Here is a 19,436-nt window from a genome sequence, read left to right on the forward strand (position 1 = left end):
GTTAAGAAAATGAAATGTGATGATTTATCTTGGAGCCATAAATGTTATTAGATCATTGCAGCAGAATTTAATGTTAGACACATAACAAGTGAATTGTTTTCTCAGTGACTTTCATTATGGTTAGATAAGGTATTTGGATTTTTTTTCTTTTTAAGGAAGAAATACAGATACCAGAGTAGGTCATAGTAAATACTTTAAATATTGACTTAACTATAATTCATTTGAATATAATTTATTCAGAACCTTAATTGACACTCTCCATTTTCCTAACAATACTTTGCTTCCTACATTTGAGGGTTATTTTGTGCTTTGGTGAAAGTATCATGCCTTTTAGATGGTAACCAGTAGGCCTATGCAAAATGGGTGGCATCTTCAGGCAAAGCCTGTGACCACCAATTTTGGCAGAAAGCAGAGCTGTAACTCATGCTGTGGACATACTGCAGAGCAACATCTGCAGCAGCCAGTGATAGCTAACATCATCTATTGGAGGCTTACCTTGTATCAGGTCCTATGCTGGTAAGAGTTTTTCCTCTCTCTTCTGTTTTAATCCTCTTATCAATCATAAGAGAAATGTAGTCTAGTGTATAAATATGAGCAAATGGAGACACAGAAGTCGAGCAATTTGCATGAGGTCATACAGGAAGTAATGAAACCAACTTTTGAACCCAAACATTTGACCACAGAGCACATTCTACCCCCTTTCACGGCTGCTGTTTCATGGGCGGGTGGCTAGTGGCCAGAGTACAGCCTGGTGGTGGCTGATGAGGTGCCGGTGTAGAAATTGCCGCCTTACCCAGCTCTACAGAGGAAAACCACACTTCTCCTGAGAACACTTTGATTTAAGAAGACTGGTGGGTGTGGTGTACATCTGTGATTCTCATACTGCTAAGGAATCACTGCCATGGTCCAAGCTGGCTGTGTTCCGTAGAGTGCAAGGATGGCTGCCGAAACCTTGCACAGCTCTCTGAGGCAGGAAGTCTGGAGCGTTGACACAGTCCCAGCTGCCTATTTTGGAACCCTTGCGTGAGAAGATGCAGGAGGCCTACTGCACTGCCTGGGGGCTTTAAAATCTGTGGGCTCTTGGCCAGGTTAGCTGGGTAGCTGGTATCCCCACATTCCAAAGCCCTCCCCTCTCTGCCCTTCAGAGAAGAATCCTGGGATTTTTATTACTGCAACACCAAGGAAGTGTGGTAAGACTGAGAGGCATCTAGCTAAGCTTTGTCCCATACCATAAATTGCAGGGGAAAGTAGAGCACAGTCCCTTCCTCCACTTCTGCAGAATCACTGTCCTTCCAGACTGGGAGCAAGATGGACACAGCCCCTTCCTTGCCAGGAGGAGTATGATAAAGACAAGCTGAGATTGCCGTCTCTACTTCCTCTTATCCCTCTAATTCTGAATCTGTATGATCTAACCTGTGCTCCTACCCTTCCCCTCTTTTAAGTACTCTTGTCCAAATCAAGAAAAAGTACTTCCTGATAAAGGCAGGGGGTAGATAAACCTTTTTTGATGGTCTTCCTCCACTATGAAACACTCTGTTCTCTTCAGTTCTTTGTCCACACACCCTCCCGGCTCCCCTTTGACTTTTCGATGATTCCTTCTCAGTCTCTACTGCAGGCCACCTGCTCCTGTGCCCATCTTAGATACTGGTGTTTACCAGCGTCCATATGGCCCTCCTCTCCTCTGGCTTCACCACTTTAACACGTGCGCTGACAACTCTCAACCTTGTTTCTCTGCTGATCTCTAACCTACTTGGGTGACTCAAAAGTATCTCAAACTCAATGTCCCCTGAGTATTCAATACTTTGAATCAATCCATATTATTTCAGTAACAGGTCCACTCTCACCTGAACCAGAAATATGGGAGCTTTCTCCTTCCCCTCTCAACTGAATATCCAAGCAGCATTGAATCTCGAGGTTGGAAGATCAGCTTAGCTCCTTCCTGTAAGCCCCAATCCTCCAACTTCATCCACTCCTCAGGATCCTGAATCTTCATTCCCTTCACTGACTCCTTATAGTACTACTTAATCATACTCAGGTTTCCCCATCCCTTGAAGATTGTCACATCGACTACCTGCTATGCTGTACACCTAATAATAAGAGCTTCCAGTTATCAGGGCAGTTGTGTGCTGTGGAGTCACTCATTCAACGAAGTGCCAGACATTTTCCTAGTGCTGGACCTTCAGCATGTCTAATATGCCTAAAATCTTTCCCCTCAGAGATCATACATCCTACTGCAGACACAGAGAACTTATGCATAAATGTCACATGGTTTTTGGAACTCTTACTGTGTGTCAGCCACTCTGCTAAACGCCGTGTATTCATGACCTGTCAGCCTTTACAACAGCCCTGTGCAATAAGTGCTGTTGTACCCATTTTGTAGATGAGAAAGCTGTAACTTGCTTGAGGACACAGTGACACAGAGTCAGCACTCACCAACCCCACCTGCTGTACTGAATCATGGCTCTCAACCATGCGCCTACAGAGGAATGCAGATTCCTTTTGTTCAGAGGGTATATTAAATATTTTTGGTAGGTAATCCCTGCAGTAAAATCCCTGGGTACTAGGAAGAGCAGGAGTGTTCAGTAACCAGAGCTTTTCTGCAGAGTGTGCAAGGGTAGCCTCAATGGGCTGGCAGACTAAATGCCTGTCCTTGACCTGGACTCCAGCCTGAAGCTACAGGATTTCTATCTGAATCCAGTTAGTTTCTCTGCCATCACCCCCTGCGCCATATGTTCCTTAGCATCACACCTGACCTCTATTTTCTGTTTTTAAACTAATTCTTTATCTTTGTCTTTACCCCTTCAAGGAACTCAGCACCCTCGTACTCTAAACTGTACACTTCATCTCTTTCCTCTTCACTCTCTTCCAACCCTCATAGGTGGGACTGTAGTGGATGCCCAAAAGTTGTGTTTTCTTTAGGAAAATCTCCTTCCACGCTGCTTTGAACAGGTGAATACTGTCGACCTACCTGTGGAGATTTCCCAGGTTATGTCGTTATGTGCTGTAAGAGAAGTTCTAGGCTTCTGACTCTTCCTGATGGCATCTTTTCTCCTGCCCCAGGTCAAGACCTGAGGAGCTTTGTCTCATCCTCCTCTAATTTCTGCTTGAGGGTGAGGCCAGGCTGAAGCCTCAGTAGAATGTCCCACACAGAGCATCTGTTGTGTGTTGTGGAATCAAAATCGATGCACACTAGTCTGCAACAAGATATTTGAGAAACTGAGAATAAGATTTGGAAACTATTAACAATTAGAGTAAGTTTATGTTGGTGAATTTAATACTTTAAAAATGGGGCTTCATATTTTATATGTGTGCTTATTTTTCTAGTGATTTCCTTTTTATTTTATTTTATACAGTTATTGTTCTGTGGCAGAATTGAAACTTAAAAAGCAAAACTAACTGGTCCTTCACAGATGGTTGAGAAGCATTGAGCCACAGTGGAAAGAGCAGGGCTGGCTGGGCTTCACCTCTCTGAGCCTCCTTTTTCTATCTGGCTGATTACCCCAGGGTGAAGGGGACAGTGCTTTGAGTCACATATGTATCCAGGCATATGTGCCCAGGAGTGGTGAAGACAGAGGAAACCCCTAAGCCAGAGAATTGATGAGAGGCTGGCTGGTGAAGGAGATGTCTGAGCTATCCCAGGAAGCTGGAGCTTCTGTAGCAAGGCCAGGCACCCTGGTGAAGGCCGCTTCTTCCCTTGAGACTAAGCCCAGGGCTCCCTTTGGCTAGAGAGCAGGAATCCTGAAGGTGCTCAGAAGCGCAGTCCCTGGGGAGAGCAGGCAGCCGGGCTGCATTCCTGTGGTATTTGAGGATTGATCTTGTCAGATTAGCAGCTTTGCTTTTCTTGGTTCAGGTACAAGATCCCCACGTGGGGAGCTGTGCTTCTTGAGAAGAGCAAAAGCTGATGAAAGCTTAGAACGTGAGGCTCCAGGCCAGCCCTGTACCAGTTCCTAGATGAGAGGGAGGCCCCAGGTGTCAGCTCCACCTACACAAAGTCCCGGGGGTGAGGCAGCAGCTGGGCAGAGAGCAGGATGCTGGCACCTTTGGGACATTGTCCTGCTTTTCCTTCTCTTGTCTGTCCTCAGAGAGGTAGGTCACTGTATGACTAGCCTTTTATGAATAAATAGCAGAAGCTGGCAGGGAGGAGCATGACTGAGGCCTCACCTCTCCCAGCCCGTGCCCATCCCCTGTCATGGAAGCTCTCGACTCTCTGCCCCAGGGCATGTGGAGTCCAGACCTGGGCAAATGAGGTAGCCAGGGAGCCCTTGGCGAGGGAATTATACTCCTCACCAATGCAGCAGCATGAAGGCAGGCCTATTTGTTGAAAGCAGGCTATGGCATCTCTGGGCCTGTGGTGTTAGGACAGACCCATCTTCCCCTCAGGTTCTCCAAGGGCTTAGACTGGGTTTTCAGCAGCGGGCTAACTGGAGACCGTGCACTGCAGCATCTTCACTCTGCTGCTCCGCCCTCCAGATAGTGTGTGTGGGTCCAGGGCCAGGTGCAGAACTTGTTCCAAAAAGTAACATCAAAATGGGGCAAGCCTGCTAAATGGGCAAGGCATGTGCTTGGGAACTGGGCTCAGAAACCAACTCTGTGGGGCCTAATTGGGGCTGGCTTGGTACCTACTATCCCCATTGGCAGTGCCTCCTTGTGTCTGAGGTGTCTGATCCATGAGCTTCTATCCTAGTAAAAAGGGCTGTCTCCACCTCATTCTCCATCTCCCCCATGCGCCCTCAGGTACACCCCCAGGATCAGCAAAAGAGGTTAAGCCAAGGACTTTCCTCAGCTTTGTTTATCCTTAGGATGCTTTTGACCTTTTGACCTTTTTGACCTTAGGATGCCTGTGCTCCTGTACCTCTTCCTTGGTGCCCAAAGACTGCTGCATGCACAGGTGCCCCTGATATCCAGATCCCTTTTCCCAGTGGGCTTCTCCCCACTCCCCCCCTACCCCTGAGGGATGGCACAGGGTTGGAGTAGATCCTGTGAGCCCGTTTGGTTCCCCTGAGGGAAAGAATCCCTCTTTAGAAACAGTGACCTTTATTTAACATGGTCATCAACTGCCTTTGTTGGAGCCATTTCTTGTCACCTTGAGTTCCTGGGATAGAATTTTTAAAAGTGCAAGAGACAGCAGGACAGAGTGCAGCAAACTGTGCTTGGTATGGGTGGTGGGAGTTGAGGAAGGCTGCTTGTCTAGGAGATTGTCTGTCCAGTGGGCTCCAGCAACATCTCTGGCCCTCAGAGATACACTGCATTGCTGTCACTCTGATTATTGGTAGAAAACATGGGGTTCAAGGGCTGCAGGCCAGCCAGCGAGAGCTGTCAGCACAGCCCCAGCTGCACATAGGGTACAGGTGCAGAAGGAAGGGGTGAGCCTGGCTCCATCCATCTCTGTTCCAGGCCTCACACTCAGGGACTCCACCGAGGAGAATTTGCTAAAGGAAGGACCAAATGTTCTCTGGTATACAGCTGCACCCCAGGGCCCACTTTTGTGGATGGCAGGTCTCTTCCTTATGAAAAACCCTGAGTCCTTTTCAGGGTGAGACTTAGAAGCTGAATGCAAAAAAAAAAAAAAAGTAACCTAGGGGCCTGGGCTACACAGGTTATAGCCACCAACTGGAGGGCGGCCTGTTTTTTCCCCAAGCCTTGACTGAGCTGATTCCTGGCTACAATTCAGATATTTTCTGAGGGTGGGCCTGAATTTCAGGAAGCAGGGAGCTTTGTAGCTGGGCAGAAGTGGTCTGGCCATGCTCAGACTGTCATTTCTTGGCACTGAAATGAGAGCTGTCAGGGTAGGTGGAGAAAGAAATCTTTGCCCCCTGACTTCACTACTGGGTCATTGATCCTTGTGGTTGGAGCCATGCCAGTGCCTATGCCAGGCTCACAGCATCTCATTTATGCTGTCTTAGCAAAAACCAAGGCTACTGGGTTCTCCCTTCTCCAGTCCATGCAAGTGAGAAGAGCTTAGGCATTAGGGTGAGGAAGACCTGGATTTCAATCCCAACTTCTCTTGGCTAGCTGTGCAGCCTTGGGCTAGTTACTTAGTCATGCTGAGTTTCACCCTCCTCATCTGCAAAACGGGAATAGCGGTTGCTACCTCCCAGGCAGCTGTGGGGTTGCATGAGACCCTGTCCATGAGGTGTGTGGCCTGCACTCAGTGCTTAGTCAGGGCAAGAAAGTGTAGTTGTTCTTCTGTCCTTCCACTCTACCCACCGTGACTCTAGAGACACCTCTGGTAATGCATCTTGCCTGGCAGCTGTCAGGACTTGCGTAGATTGTGTGTATAAACCCAGGTGATTGACATTTGTTGATAAAGGAATGCCACATGTATCAGGAAGTGTGGCTGTTGTCAACTCCAGCCACACAGGATGCAACTGATAACTTATAATTTAGTTTAAAAAAATAAAATAAAACTGAGTTGTCAGGGCAGAGCATCCAGGAATGGATGTCTCCTAGTACCTAACCCCAAGGGGCATTGCTCTGTAAACCAGTTTTTAACATCTGCATGCCACACATGCTGTTCCCCAGCCAGGAGTGCTTCCCTCCATCTTGGCCTTAACTTATTCCAGCGAGCAGCTTGGCCATCTCTGGCACCAAGCACTGCAGTCTCTGCTCACAGAACTGCTTGTGGCAAGCTTCTCCCCTCATCAGGGGCCTGAAAAAGGCAAGCACTGAGCTTGGTGAGATGCCACGTGCATGTGCCTTCTGGGGTGTCCCTCCTCACCTTCGCCACCTTTAGAAAACTCAGTTTCACCTCCTCTACAAATCTTTCCCCAGCCTGGGTCTTGCCAACTCGTGCGTCTTTTTCTGCGGTCCTTCCATGTGCACTGAACTGCGCTTTCCTCCTGGCTCCTCCACTTCTCCTTGCCCATTTTTTATCTTTAATTTACCTATGTCACCACCTACTGCCTGAAAGAACTGGGGCCAGTTCCCATTTCCGTGCCTTTATCTGTTCAGTTGCCATACTTTTCCAGGCTGGCTTCGGTTTGGGGAGGGAGGTGAAAATTGAGATCCTGATGACTTCCTTGGGTGCTCTGCCTGGTCCACTGTGCTGCCAGCCTGAAGCAACACCACCAGCATCAACAGTGGGAAGAGTCGGCAGTGGCTCTGATGATATATTAAACTCTAGATCATTCTTCCCTCAAAATATTGAGATTGACGCCCTCCTTCAATTTGCTCAGACAGTTGGGAATTTTGTGGCTATTTGTTTATTCCTGCAATGAATTTTTACTGATCACCAGGCTCTGTAGTGGACATTGGGGAAGTGGTCTTGAAAAGTGCAGACAGGGCCCAAGTTCAGCATCTGGGAGAAATAAATTGAAGCTATACCTCAAAGTTCTGGTCGTATTCACATCAAGTTGGAAAGCAAGGGACTTGGCCAGATACCCCCTCACCACTGCATCCCAGCACCTAGCCTTGGACTGGCTACAACACATTGCTGAGTGGATAGGGTGGTGGGGAGGCCCCAAGCCTGCCCAAGCCCAAGGCCGTCTCACAGTAGCTCTGTGGACTATTGCAGCAACCAGAGGATGACAGCTTTGGAGTTTCAGAAGATCAGGCTTGTGAATGATTTTGCATGGACTAGGGTTATAGACAAACAGAAATGACATCTGAAAAGACTCCTCTGAGCCAGTTTTCTTGGCACATTCATCCAAGTCAAGCCCAAACAAAAGGCTGTTGATGACATTTCTTCTGCACAAGTCACGAAAAGCTGCAAACTGAGGGTGAGCAGTTTCTGCTTCTGCAATTCAGAAACCATAAAGAATGAAGAATGGCTTGGGGAAAGCATGGCTCCATCATTAAGTCAGCATCCGCCCCTTAACATTCTGCATGTCTACACAGTGCAGGCTTAATCCTGGGAGCCCCCTGCAGTGAATGCCCTCAGGGAATGGGCAGAGCTTCCCCCCAACTTCCACCTGTGTGGGGGCTGTACCCAGGCCTCCAGTCAGATCAGCACCTCCCAGGGCCCCATTTGGATCCTGCCCATGATGACTGCTCACCTGACTCCTGAGCCCCAGAGACACTAGATAGATTCTTGCCCTTCTCCAGCCTCTAAGCACCCACTCTGCCAAATCTTTGCAGAGCTCTGGGGGACAGTGACAAATAAGAAATAGCTGCTGCTTCCCAGAGCTACCATGAGTGGGCAGTGTGGTGACTGCAAGGACAAAGCAAGCATAGGATGCTGTGCATGCTCTCATGAGGGCATCTGACCAAACTGCAGGCTACAGGGTCTTGCTAGAGGAGGTGCACCTGTGCCCACAACTAGTGCAAAATTAGAAACTGGCCAGGCACCCAGCACCCACCACTCAACCATGGACTCCTGAAGCATTTGCTGCTGGAGAATCCTTTAGCCCTCACAGGTCCAAGTTTGGGAGGCTGGTGTGTTACCATACTGCTGTGTTGCCCCAAAGAAAGCCCAGCCTACATAGTGCCCATGCCCACTAAGGCTCCTACTGCACCATGCTGTCTTGACACTGTGCCCACCTGTTGTCCTGTGAAACAGCAGGGAAGTTGTCCTCAGCAGCTCAACTGACCCAACCCTGCAAACCACACAGGAAGTACCTGAGCAGCCCACCTGAGCATTTCAGCCTGCAGAGACCCTTAAACAGCAGTCAAATGGCCCCACCCTCCTTCCCACTGTCCCCAAAATAGCCAGAAAGCCCCACTTACCCACCCACCCATCTCAGCCCCCTGAAAGCAGCCAGGTACTTCTTTCATCTCCACCCCTTATGACCCCGTGCAGCCCCATCCACCCACCCTCAGCCCTGGGAAGGAAGGCATGCTGCCTTTCCCCTAGTGGCTCAACCTGCCAAGAAACCCCAGAATCCCCCGGGTAGCCCCACTCATTCTTCTGCAGCCCAGGAATCAGCGATCTTTGGCCCTGGGAAGGAGCTAGGCAACCTGCTCCAAGCAAGTTGGTCCCCAGAGGCCCCATAGAGTCACTTTTGCAGACCTTGGACATCGATGGCAGCCTTTCTTGATTCACTGGTCCCGCTTGGTCCCTAATATCCCTCAGATGCTGACAGGCACCCAGTCTAATTGCAGGTTCTCCCACTGGGGCCCATCTGGGCTGCCCCACTCCCACATGACCCTTAGAAATTGATAGTCAACCCCCACACACAGCTGAGAGCACCATTCCCAGAACTAGCAGTGAGTCCCCTAGCCTCTGCAGCTTAAAACACTAAGATACTTGCAGACATCACTGCCGGGCATTGGTGATGGCTAAAGAAGCCACACCTACATTATATTAAAGCATCCCTGGGGAACCAAAGCCAACGCACACTATTCATCTAACACTGCAGGACCCTCCAAGACATATCACCAGGAGAAAACCTTTTACTACAAAACAACAACTATAAAATAAGTAGAGGCGGCTGACCAACCAGCTGCACAGATATCAAGACTGGGACACAAGGAGGGTGAAAAACAAAGTAACATGACACCTCCCAAGGAGTAAGATGACCCTAGCAATGGACCCCGAAGAAAACAAAGTTAACAAATGGCCAGAAGAAAATTCAAAACATCGGTTTTAAAGAAACATAATGAAATGTAAGAGACCACAGACGACAATTCAATGAACTTAGGAAGGTGATTCATGAAATGAATGAGAAATTCAACAGAAATAGAGATTACTTATAAAAGCAGAAACCTTTGAGCTAAAGAATTTAATAAGTGAAATTTTAAAATACAATTGAGCCTCAGCAGCAGAATGAATCTAGTCAAACCAACAAAAAAAATAATAATAATAGAAAAGAAAAATTTAAAAAGAGAAGAAAGCCTTTAAGACTTATGGGACACCATTAAATTAGCAAATATTCATATTATGGGTGTTACAGAAGGAGAAGAAAGAGAAAAGGTCATTTAAAAACAAACAAACAAAACAAAACAAACAACAACAACAAAAAACAATGAATGGCCAGGCACAGTGGCACATGCTTGTAATCCCAGTGGCTTGGAAGGCTGAGGCAGGATTGTGAGTTCAAAGCCAACCTCAGCAATTTAGTGAGGCCTTAAGCAACTCAGTGAGACCCTGACTTTAAATAAAATATAAAAAAGGAACTAGGGATGTGGCTCAGTGGTTAAGCACCCCTGCATTCAATCCCTGGTACCTATGTGTGTGTGTGTGTATATATTTTTTTTTTTAATTAAATAATTGCTGAAAACTTTCCAAATCTTTCCCAAGATTTGAACTAATCTAAGAAGCTTAAAAACCCTGAATATGGCATATTATAGTCAAACTGTCAAAAGTATAAGAGAAAATCTGTGCCAGGTCACAGATAAAGGAACCCCATTAGACTAATAACAGACTTCTTTGCAGAAACCTTACAGGTCAGGAGAGAATGAGATGATATACTCAGTCCTGAAAGAAAGAAAAAAAAAACTGCCAAGAATAATGCTACTATACCCTGCAAAACTATCCTTCAAACATGAGACTTTTTTTTGCTTGTCTTTTCAAGGCAAGCAAAAGCTAGGGATATAACACAGTAGTAGTGTTTGTTTGCCTAGTATATGCACACCCTGGATTCAGTCCCCAGCAACACAAACCCATTGGTGGGGGGGAGGGGCAGACAAGCAAAACCTGAAAGAATTAGACAAGCCCTACACCTACCATCATGAAAGCACAAGAAAGTACAAAACTCACTAATAGAGCAAACACACAAAGAGAAGAAAAATCAAACCTTATCAATACAGAAAACCATAGATATTCCTGTCCTTGTCCTGTCTCCTCTTGCTTTACTTTAAGCCACCAAGGACTGTGGACTGCAGCCTTGAGCCTTGGAGCCATTAACCAAAACTGGATTCTTTTTGAGATTTTATTCCTACCAAGCTTCCCCCAATGTTAGGGCTATGTGGAGACAGGTGTGTCTCCACATCCTCAGGACCTGGAGTTTACCCAGATGTCAGATGGTTAGTGATTACTTCTCTGGAAAGTTGTGCTTCTGCATCAAGAATTGGATTGTTCATTAAAGTAGACAGTAGGTGGTGCATGCTTGTTATCCCAGCCACTCAGGAAGCTGAGGCAGAAGGATCTCAAGTTCAAGGTTGGCTTGGGCAACTTAGCAAGACCCTGTCTCAAAATAAAATATGCTCTGGGGATGTAGCTCCATCATAGCACTTGCCTAATGCTCAAGGCTCTGGGTTCAGTCCCCAGTGCTTAGGGAGAAGACAAAAGGCAGTAGAAATGAGGGCTCCATCAGTTTAGGAGCCTCACACTTGTTGCTGTGTCTTGCATATGGTTGGACTACAAAAGGAACTTCATGGAATTGAAGCAGTTGGTGGTAAATTAAGTGTGACGGCAACAAGGGAAAACATGGCGTACACTGTGGAATGCCTCCAAGATGATGTCAGTATTCTAGTTGAGTTCCTGCACCATATTACCACAGCCCCCGAATTCCATCATTAGGAAGTAGCTGCCCTTCACTGTGAGCTGATTGACAAAGCTGTGGCTTTTCACAGTCCATAGACTCTTGTCATCAAATTTGCTTGCTGCAGCTTACCAGAATGCCCTGGCTAATTCCTTGTATTGTACTCACTATAGAGCTGGAAAATGACCTCAGAGGAGTAAACATTGCTATGTTCAGAGCTATTTTACAAGTGTACGGATGGCCTTGATTGACCTGGTGAGTCATCCTGCTCTAAAGCAAGTTGCTGAACAGTCTCTCTGCACGAGGGGTGGGCTTCATTTATGGGCTGTAAAGGCCAGGTACCATGGGGGTGAAATTTGACAAGAGAGTTGAGGCAACTTTATCCATGCTGCCTTTGTAGCAGAAATCGCTGTCACAGGAAGTGCAGAAGCAATTTGATTTGATGTTCTTCAACAAGCCCTTGGACTTCATGTCAAGAGGGGCAACAATGATTACCCTGATCTGATTGTTACACATTGTATACATGTATTGAAATGTCATTCTGTGCCCCATAAATATATCTATGATCTTGTCAATTAAGTATAAAGATACAGCAAAAGAAACAAACATACTTCGGGTATAAAAGTCAAGGGTGGTCCGAGCCCTTGACCATCATGCTGAGAAGCTTGCATTATATTATGAGGTCAGCTAAGGTGTGCAAGCAGGGAGAGAGGGGCAGCATCGCGCTGGTACTTTTAAAAGGTCAAGCATTACAGGAGGTGAGACTAAAGAGGGAGACCCTGGGGGTCCGTGATTAGGGAAAGGATAGGCTCACAAGATATTAGATGAGGACAACAATCAGTGGTCTGTTAGGGATGAGTGAGAGGGAGAAGTAAAAACAGGCTCCCAGTTTCTGTTTCAGGCAGCTGACAAGTCAGAGGTGGCATTTCCTAAGAGGGGCTACGGGATGGGGGTGGGGAACCTGTCGGGGCAGCTGTTGAAGTGCTGCGCCTGTGGAGCATCCTCCTGGGGATGTGAGCACCAGGGCCTTTCAGGGTTCCTTCCCTCCTCGTTCTTTCTGCTATAAACTACATTGCTATGAACAGTGTTCTTGTTAACAAGGCCTGATGGCTCCTTGACAGTTTTCTCACATCTCTGACATAGTAAGAGACTTTTTAGGCGATATTACACTGAATTATTGAGTTTGTCTCTTCTTGTCACCAGACCTTTCAATGTGAAACCTATTTACCCTGACTTCATTCCCTCCCCTTTTCCCATTATTTATTTTATACCATGCTGGGCACTAACGATGAAAAATGATAATAATTCTCTACCTTAGAATTTCAGGCTAGAAGGAGAATCATACAGGAAGACAAAAATACTGTGTTGACATGATGGTAGAGGAAAGAAGCATAAGATGCCGTGAATGCCAGAAAGGAGACACCTGAGGGCCAGAGGCTTTTTCCCTGAAGTGAATTTCTGGGCTCACTCCTCTTCTGCCGTTATTTTAGGATCTCTTGACCTTCATTCTAATCATCTGCTTCCAGCATTAAAAAGCCAGAGACACGCCTTTTGTTGGTTCATTAGTGGCTGGTATCTCACCATCATTTAGGTGAAACCTTTTCTTGCTTTGTTTTTGCTTTTAATTTGGGAGGGGTGAGTGTCTGGGATGCACCTTGCCCATAGCTCCACCAAATAATGGGTCTGTGGACCCGAGGTACTCATGGGCCCCTCAAGGCCACACACAACCAGACCCAGAGGGCTGCATCTTTTTCTGGTCTCCTGACCTACTCTGGAAGTATCATTATCTTCCCCACAACCCCATAGTTTAGGAGAGAAAAAAATGAGGGTACTACTCATTGAGATAGAAATCCAAGAAGAAATGCGGTTATTTCTGTTTAGATCTCTGGCTTTTAGCAGGAGGAGGAAAGGGCGGAATCATGTATTTGGTTGTAGACACAATAAATTGAGATGACTCTGGGACACTTAAGGAGAGATGCACGTGTGGGCCTGGAGTTTCAAGGGAGGCGGTCGGAGCCAGAGATGATGCTGTGAGAGTTACTAGCATAGAGATGAAGTCTGGGCCGTGGGGGTAGTGTAGGAAGAATGTAGACCAAGTCCCAAACTGGCAGTTTAAAAGTTAAGCCTTCCTGCAGTCATGCTTTGTGTGGCCAGCACAGTGTTTTAAAATAATGTGAATCCTGTTAGGCAATGTGTGACTCTAGCTTGCTGTAATCCCGCCAATTGTTGTTGTCTTACCTCTGGCCCAATTCACATATATACAGTACTTTCTTGGCTCTTGAAGGCATTTGAGTTGGTAAATTTTGTAAGAAAAAAATGGAGTAGCAACAAAGAAGGAATGATTAGGAAGGAGAAATAATGGAGTAAAGTGGGAAGGAATGGGCAGAGCCTGTGGAAAATCAGGAGAGAATGAAATTTTGTTCTTTCTGAAAGAATGGAAGGCAACATAGTCAGTCTTATAATAAAATATTAAATGTGGGTTTCATTTGATCTAACAATCTACTTATACATGTTTAACATAAGTAATAATCATATCTATATATACATTATTAATTATAATACGCCTTATAATAGCAAAAAAATTGCAAATAGCTTGTCTCCCAGCCAAGAATGATTAATATAATGTGTCCAAATGATAAAATAGTATATAATCATGAAAAATGATGTTATCAGACTATATTTATTGACATGACTCTACATTTATAGTTAAACTTTTTAAAAGTTATGGAATAGGTCATATAAGATAAATCCATTTATGTTAAATGCCTGTTTATGGAAGGAAAAGTCTGGAAGCCCTCACATATAAATCCTAAGAACCACCCAAGAGCTAAATCCAGTAGACTTTTATGTGTCTTTGACCTCTCTTGGCTTTGGACATTAATGGCCTTTCTTGGCTTCCTGTTCCTTGTCTTCTTTTCCATCCTAGTCCCATAGGCTGGCACTTGGGACTGAAAAATGGCAGATTCAGTCCTGGGAGAACCCTTGAAACCAGCAGCCTGTTTACATCCTGTGCAAAACCAAAACAGGGCACTTACTGGACTATTTTTCCTGGGAAGAAGTAGTCAAGGATCATATTTCCCTGGCTCTTTGAGTCTACATAACTCTTCTGGAATAAAACCCTTCCCAGGGTCTGTGGGTACAAGTCCCCTCTCCTTGCCCACCCTCCCCACCCTCTAGCAGAGTCGCCTGGCTGTCCCCCTCTCTCCCACGCCTTCTCTTCAATCAAGGAGTTATTTTTAACAGAGTTGTGTATACCATGCTTGAATCCTGGCAAAACACCAGAGCTTTGGAGTAGACACTCAAGATGGAAATAGTCTCCCACAACCTCCCCCTTCCCAGAGCTTTTCCTTTTAAAGAGAGAAAACAACTTATCTAAACTGTACCACCCCTACCAGAAAGTTCCTGGACACTAGCACTGAGTGACTGTCTCCATGGCCTGGACCATGAAGTTTAGGCTGAGGCTGGACCTGCCGCCACTTTGGGCCTGTCTTCAGCCCAGGGTGAGCCCAAGGACAGGATGACTCCAACCACTTCCTGGGATTGGTAGGTCTAGAGGCCCTGTGTCCCAGAATTATGGCAGTTACCTAGTCCATCCCCCTTCCCAGTAGTTGGGCACTGGACCTACAGAAGTAGCCCATCTATTTTGAGATTATTATTACTGAGTAACTGGAGAGTTTTTAAAGTGCCAAGTCCTGCTTTTCTGTAACTTTTCTCTGTGCTTTTTGCTGTGCGTGCCAGAGCCACACAGAGCAAATCCTCTTCCACATGAGCTGTCCAGGGATTTGAAGCTGGTGGTTGTGTGACCCAAGTCTCTAGCCAGGCATCTTTGCTGTCATGAGGTATCATTTCCTCCCTAACTCAGTGGTCCCTTCTCTGGGTCAATTCTGTTGTATTATTGTTCCCTTTAGAAGACACCCAGAATAAAACGTGTGCTTGCTCTGGAGTGTTCTGACAGAGAAAAAAGAAGAAATACTTCCCCATTTCTGGTGCTCCTCATAATGACTGACACTCAAAAGACACTACTTTTATAGTTGTCCTGTCACACTGGCTGTAAGAATTTCTTGACATGCTGCTGCTAAGTCCCATCCCTGTCCTGCTTGGCATGTGTGATGGACTCCAGGGGCCTTGACCAAGCCTGGCTAGGTGGCTCTGCTCTGGAGCCACATCCATGTGTGAGAGGAATGGAGGGTATTTGTAAGGGAAGCTGTGGAGAATGGAAGAGACTGCTTTCAGGGACAACCCCAAAGACTGCCAATGCCAAGCAGCAGAGCAGGCAAGAGAAGACCATGAGTCTGTTGTGACAGCAGTCTGTGTGCCTATGTAGGTTGTGTCCAGCAAGGTTAGTCATCCAAGTATAAGGACAGAGATTCTAGAATTACTCTCCAGACCAGAAATCTTAGTCAGATTGATTGTGCTTCTAGGGGATTCTTGTATGGGGAACAGCCTCTGTTCCTAAAGTGAGGAGAAAGGTGCTAGGGGCTAGAATTGGAACAGGACTCAGTTCTTTCCAGAAGGGTGCAGCCATGACCAGAGTGCATCAGCCAGGTGAGCATCTGACCAGGGATAGTTGTTCCCAAGACCCTCCCTATATGTGGGGACAGTAGCAGCCTCTGGTGAGTGGAGCCCTCAGGCCTCTTTGGAACAAGGTGGCCAGTATACATGGCAGGCAGAGAACTCTGGAGAAAGGGGTTGGGGTACAGCCAGGCAGTGTTGCTATGTAAACCTTTGAGAATGAGACAAAGACTGTCAGAGCCACGTGGGTGGGATTATAAGGACAACAGTTCCTGAGCCTTTGGCTCAAAGATCTGTTGAGGACAAGACTTTTGGAGCCTCCAGATTCCTGAGTTAGAGCAAAGTGGCTCACACCTACCCAGAGAGATGGATGTGTGGAGCAGTACAAGCCTGCCTGTGGCTGAGGGAGTTGCACTAGGGCCTCTGGCGAGGCGGTTCCTCCATCAGCCCTGCCGCTGACCTGGCACTCCCTGAGGGAGAAGGAGGGCATGGCTGATACCAAAACTGGGAGGGGAGGAAGGGAGGTGAAGGAAGCTGACAGTTATTGAGCAACATGGTGTGCCAAGAACTTCCCATGCTTTATCTCAGTGCATCTCCATAGTAATCCAGGAGGCAGGAGGCGTTCTTAGCCCTTTACAGTCATTCATTCAACAGGTGTTCAGCGAACAACACCTGTTAAATGACAGGTTCTGCTTGAGGTACTGGTGGGAGAGCAGTGAGTGACAAATGTCCTTGCCTTCATGGCGCTCATGCTTTAGTGCAGAAGCAGGCAAAGGAGCAAGATAGAAAAGAAAACTGCAGTGCAGAAGAGGGAAGACTAGAGAAAAGTACAAAGGAATGGGGACTTGCTTGTCTCCGCGACCCTTTACTCTACCTGGATTGGCAGTGCCGGGTCTTGGGGAGGTGTCGTGTGCCTAGAATGATCTGTACAAGCCTCCCATCCTCCTCCCAGTGGGTTGACTGGATAGTCCTGATTACAGCAGGACATAGAGGAGCTTGGGGGTCACTTAGTGTTTCAGCCCATAGTTTATGGCTGTGACAGGCCACTGTCCCGTGTACAGGGCTCATTCTTGTAGCTGTTCATTCATTGCTTACAATATTCTAGGTGCTCTTCTAGGTACTCGGCATGTGGTGTTAAAGATAAGGCATGTGACTGGGGATGTAGTTTAGTGGCAGAGCACATGCTTAGCATACATGAGGTCCTGGGTCCCATCCCTGGCAGAGAGAGAGAGAGAGAGAGACAGAGAGAGGGAGAGAAAGACTCATGAGTGAAATATAGGGCTTTTGTGTTTGGATATGTGGGGCTGGGTGTTTGTAGAGGTGAGGAAAGCAGAAGTGGGGAATGCTGGCGTCTGTATTTGTGCCAGGGATGGAATTCTTTTTTTTTTTAGCTGTAGATGAACACAATATGTCTATTTTTATTTATTTATTTTTATTTTTTAGATGTTGATAGGCCTTTATTTTGTTCATTTTATTTCTATGTGGTGCTGAGAGTCGAACCCAGTGCCTCACATGTGCTAGACAAGTGCTCCACCACTGAGCCCCAGCCCAGCACCAGGAATTCTTAAGGCAGTTTCCCGTGTGCACCTGGACAGTAGATCTGTGGCAGGTGAGGTTTTCAGCTATCATTAGCTTGGCCCATTCTATTTGACACTTGGTGCTTGGCAAGAGAAAAAATTCTACGCCTGCAACCTCACACAGAGTCCTAAAGTTAGGAACAGTGCTGGAGTACCTAGACTGCAGAGAGCAGCTAGAGTACTTTCCTATGGAAGAGACCCCAGCTGAAGCCAAAGGGGGCCTGCATGGGAAATCCCAAGAACAGTCTGCATTAATGCATTGCCAACCTGGGGCAGTGACATGGAGTGTGATGTGATCCAGCCTAGTGGGTGCAGGGACTCCTTACTTCCCTGGCCAGCACAGGGGCACACCCCTCCTACTTTCATTCAGGGAGACACAACTAGGCCACAGTGAATGCCCTTGAGGCAGCAAACAGCCAGATAGCTTGCCCCTTTACTCTGTGACTTGAGTGCTCTTCAGTGGAAAGAAGAGAAGAGGGATAGGTTTAGAGGAAGCTAATGGGCTCCTTGTTTCTACTCTGGTGAACCTGGGCACCAGTGGGTTATCTTGGACAAGATGCTCAGGTGAAGTTGGCTATATAAGTCTTGAGCACAGGACTTGGGGTCTAGATTTGGAATGGAGATTTAGCAGCCACCAATTGGGTACATGCATCTAGATGTCTGGGATTTGAACCCTCTGGTGACAGTCACAGTTTTCAATCTTTTCTCCATCTTCTTCCTCGAACTGCAGGCAGTGAGGGTATACAGAGTAGACAGGGGTCAGCAGTGACTGCCCTTGTGCCCCTCCTGGGTAGAAAGTCTCATCTGACAAGGTGGCTTCTGCTTATTCACTGTTGTGTTATCTCATTTCTGAGCAGAGAGGGAAAAGAGAAAAGAGAAAAAAATAAATAACACAACTGAAACCTTCCCTTTCTCCGGGAACCTCATCTATATAGCTCAGAAAGTAACATCCATGTGTTAGGCTCCTGTGGGTCCTGTAGCAGGTGGTTCTTCTTCTGATTCTAAAGACCAGAAGTCCAAAATCAGTATCCCTGGGCTAAATCAGTTCAGCAGGACTGTGCCTCCACCCCACCCCATGCTCTAGAGGATTAGCCATCTCTCACCTTCTGCAGCTTCTCCAGTGGGGCCGGTATCCCTTGTCCTATGGCCATGTTACTCCACTCTTGGCCACTGCAGCCTTGTCACCTTTCCTTCTTTGTGTGGCAAAGCCTCCTGCTGTCTGTCTCTTCTCAGCACACTTGTGGGTGCACTTAGGGCCCACCCAAGTAATCTAGGAGAACCTCCTTATCTCAAGGCCACAGAAGTTTGAATTCTACCAGAAAAACACAGGGACAATAATCAACTAATCAGTAAATTATAAATTAGGTCAAGATAAATACTATGGGGGAAAAGAAAGTATGTCCAGGTGACCAAAGCAGATTGGAGTGGTGAACAGGCTGGTCGGGGCATAGCCCTGCTGAACTGATTTAGCCCAGGGAGTGGCTGAAGTCTTAATAAAGGTGGGACATAAGGAGGGAGAGAGCCAGTGAATATCTGGAGGAAGAGCATTCCAAGCTGAAGAAATAGCTGGAAGTAGAGTGTAGATATTGGAGTGGAGCAGGAGAGAGTAGTGCAAGAAGAGATCAGAGAAGACCGAGGCCTGCAAGCCGTTGCGAGGACTCTGGAGGACCCAGGAGACATTGCACATGTGGACAGATTGATTTTTGATGGAAGAATAGGTACTTTCTCAGATTTATCAAGAGGGAAAGAGGAGGACATGGAGATAGAGATGGTTTTGTAGATTGGGAGGAGACAGATCTCTAGTCTCATTTAGTAAATACTCATCTAGCACCTACTGTGCCACACACAGTCCTATGTGCAGGGGTCCATAGCAAGGAACAAAATAGGCGGCTCCCTGTTCACACAGGGTTTATGTTTTTCATATAATAATAAACAAGTATACATAGGAGAGCATAAGCAATGAACAGGATAAGTTTATGTAGTGATA

At 46.7% G+C, this 19,436-nt stretch overlaps 1 protein-coding gene and 1 pseudogene across 9 annotated transcripts in view; both read left to right on the forward strand.

The window, feature by feature from the left end:
* Positions 1-19,436, forward strand: part of St3gal3 (ST3 beta-galactoside alpha-2,3-sialyltransferase 3) — a 192,188-nt gene that overhangs the window by 130,244 nt on the left and 42,508 nt on the right. The gene's annotated exons all lie outside the window — the stretch shown is intronic.
* On the forward strand, positions 9,431-11,798 carry LOC144368156 (cytochrome b-c1 complex subunit 2, mitochondrial pseudogene; annotated as a pseudogene).

Source organism: Ictidomys tridecemlineatus, chromosome 11 (genome assembly GCF_052094955.1).
Source record: "Ictidomys tridecemlineatus isolate mIctTri1 chromosome 11, mIctTri1.hap1, whole genome shotgun sequence".
Taxonomy (NCBI): domain Eukaryota; kingdom Metazoa; phylum Chordata; class Mammalia; order Rodentia; family Sciuridae; genus Ictidomys; species Ictidomys tridecemlineatus.